This window comes from Mus pahari, chromosome 3, assembly GCF_900095145.1.
Source record: "Mus pahari chromosome 3, PAHARI_EIJ_v1.1, whole genome shotgun sequence".
Lineage (NCBI taxonomy): Eukaryota > Metazoa > Chordata > Mammalia > Rodentia > Muridae > Mus > Mus pahari.
In genome coordinates this window covers 78550488-78554071 of record NC_034592.1, presented here as the reverse complement: position 1 = coordinate 78554071, position 3584 = coordinate 78550488, and positions in this window count along the sequence as shown.

Below are 3584 nucleotides of genomic sequence, written 5' to 3'. Positions count from 1 at the left end.
TCCTTTCCTTTCCTTTCCTTTCCTTTCCTTTCCTTTCCTTTCCTTTCCTTTCCTTTCCTTTCCTTTCCTTTCCTTTCCTTTCCTTTCCTTTCCTTTCTTTTCCTCTCCTGCTTATAAGAGGCAGCTTGTCAAACCAGGACTAAAAGCCAAAATTCTCTAACAGCTTCTGGCAAGCATCCAAAATTTCCAATGTATTTAATCTGAGGGCAGTTCTCTGAGAAAACACACAATCTCTTTACACTAAGTGTCTCAAATAGCCTAAAAGTTTACCATGCTGAATCTTTTTTGAAGTCACCATCAACCCACACTTAGTCAAACGTTTTACAGCCATCTGCAAAACCTGCCCTGCCTGCTCTCCACTTTCTGCAACAACAAAAGCACCATCCACAAGATGAATTATATATGCTTGGAGAAGTGATTTCCTAACTTCCAATAAAGCCTTATCTACGAATTTTTGGCACAATGTAGGATTGGGAAGTTGTAATAAAGTAACAGTAAGAATTGAGCTATATTTTGNCCTTTATGAAGTCTCTTTTTATACTTTAACCATAACTTTTAATTTTACCTAAATTATCAGAATCCACAACTTGAAGTTTTCTTATAACGGGCTGTGTCCTATAATGAGATCCACAGTTCCTGAAGGGGGCTAAGAGACTGCCCTTTTAGTTTTTTGTCTTACCCGCTTCTTTAGTGAGTAGAGTCCCATCTTTATGGGACTTTGATTTACAATCATTCCTCCAAGGTTCTATCTGCCACAGCGTGGGCAGAGACCTAGAGAAAGGCCCTTCTTGTTTCCGAGAGATTTTTACAATCCTTCCTCAGGTGTCTGTTTTTTTTTTTTTTTTTTACAACCGAAACATGCATCTTTCATTCCCCTGAGAACGCTTTTCATTCTCACAGGTTTTCTTAAAATTTGCGCTGAGTTTCCGTCCCTTCATCACTACAACGTAGGCCTTTACTACATCTGGTGAGGCATCTACACATGCTTTAATATAATCTTGTAGGGAACCTGTCTTACGGATTGGATTGCTCTGATCAGATCTTGCCACAAGGTATTTGTGGCAAGCCAATTGTTTTTTTTGTTTTTTTTTTTTCCACTTTTTAAAAAATTTTCTTTATTTACATTTCAAATGCTATCCCGGAAGTTCCCTATACCCCCCCGCCCCTGCTCCCCTACCCACCCACTCCCATTACTTGGCCCATGCCTTCCCTTGTGCTGGGTCATATAAAGTTTGCAAGACCAAGGAGCCTCTATTCCCAGTGATGGCCGATTAGGCCATCTTCTGCTACATATGCAGCTAGAGACACAAGCTCAGGGGATATCATCCTTAGTGAGGTAACCCAANCACAAAAGAAGTCACTAGATATGCACTCACTGATAAGCGGATATGAGACCAGAGACTTAGAATACCGAAGATACATTATGCAAAACAGAAGAAAACCAAGAAGGATGACCATTGTGTGGATACTTCATTCCTCCTTAGAATAAGGAACAAAATACTCATGAAAGAATATAGGTACAGAGACAAAATTTAGAGCTAAGATGAAAGGATGGACTATCCAGAGACTACCCCATTCGGGAATCCATCCCATCATCAGCCACCAAACCTAGATACTAATGCTCATGCCAGCAAGATTCTGCTGAAGGGAACCTGATATTGTGGCCTCTTGTGAGGCTATGCCAGTGCCTGGCAAACACTGAAGTGGACGCTCACAGCCAGCTATTGGATGGAACACAGGGCCCCCAATGGAGAAGCTAGAGAAAGTACCCAAGGAGCTGAAGGGGTCTGCAACCCTATAGGTGGAACAATAATATGAAGCCAATTGTTTTAAGGATTTATCTGAGACCTTTAGGCCTCAGCCAGTCAGCATGTGCTTAAAGACCAACAGAAACAACCGTTTCCTTTTTTGATTCTGATTGCCCCATGATAAAAAACTTTCTCATCCTTAAACTGATTAGCCTTTATCAGTCTGTCTGCAGCATGGAAACAAGATCTTATCCATACCTGAGAAGTAAAGAAGAAAAGGAAGAAAAAAGATAAAGTCTTACCTGTCCAGGGGTCCCTGTTAGGGTGCCATTCCCTTCATGTAAAGACAGTTGACAGACATCCTACTACACTAAGGGGAAACGAGGAGGTATGCCCACCTTAAGCACAGAGTCACGGGAAGGGGACAGGAGCATGGAGAAGCACACACCAGCCTGAGGTGAGGATACTTTGCATGGATGTAGCCACTGGCCCGTGAGCTTTGGCAGAGACGCCAGGAGCATGTGATTCGTCACTGGTAACACTCAAATGTGACTTCCTGGAAAACAAACAAACAAACAAACCTGGGAAAACAAAGCAAAGAGGGTTAAGGCTAAACTTCAGGGGCAGAGTGCTTGTCTAGCATGCATGAGGCCCTGGGTTCAATCCCCAGTACTAGGAAAAAACAAAAAACAAAAAACAAAAAAACAAACAAACAATAAGGAAACCAGAAACGGTTCCTCTAGAAGAATATAACATTAAAGATTCTCACAGAGAGCGTGCCAAGAAAAATGATATTCTGCTAAAAAACAAATCACAAAACACATGGAGAAAATAGTCCAAACCAACCGAGAAGCAACATGGGTAGCAGAAGCAGACCGTGGTCACCCAACAGCACTGTGGTTAGATTCAGAGGCAGAGCTGGCCGAGTTGTGTTGTTCTGAGATACTGTCTCCCACAGCTCAGGCTGACCTTGAACTCTTGACCCTCCTGCTTCCACTCCCACTGTGCTGTGATTACAAGTGGGCACCCCTGGGCCCAGCTCAGGGTGTTCTTGGAAAAAAAAATAAGCGAGACTTGGAAAATGAGTATGTAACAAGGTAATGAGCATGTAACAAAATGGCCTGGGAAACTGAACTTCTGGGAATGAAATCTTTACATTGTCAGGATTCAAAGTGTGGAAACAAAGGATCAGATAAAACTGAAAACTGGGCTGTCCTGACCACAGACCCAAGAGGAAGGAGGAGGGCAGGGGGCCCTGAGAGGACAGCAGGGAGGGCTCAGGGAGCAGGCGGTACCTGAAGAGATGGCAACCAGCAGGTTTTAAAAACTGGAGAAAAGCATCAGACCTGAGACACAGAAAACCCAACACTTCTTAGAACAGGTTGCCCACCCAGCGCTCAGGAGGCAGAGGCAAGAGGATCCCTATAACCCTGAGGCTGGCCTGATCTTCAGGGTAAGTTCCAGACCAGCTAACCTGAGCAGTGAGGTCATCTCAAAACAAACAAAAGCCAACAGAACAACAGACAAAGAATAAAAAACTGGGGCTGGAGAGAGAGCTCAGCGGTTAGAACACTAAATGCTGTTCCAAAGGATCCAAGTTCAACTCCCAGCATCCACATAACAGCTTACAATTGTTTGTAAGTCCAGTTCCAGGGACCCAACACCCTCACACAGACATACACATGTGGTGGTTTGAAAAAGAGTGGTCCCCATAAGCTCATAGATTTGAATGCTTGGTCACCGGGGAGTGGCACTATTTGAAAGAATTAGGAGGTACATACAGCCTTGGAGAAACTGTGTCACTTGGGGGTGAACTATGAGCGTGCCAAAATACTG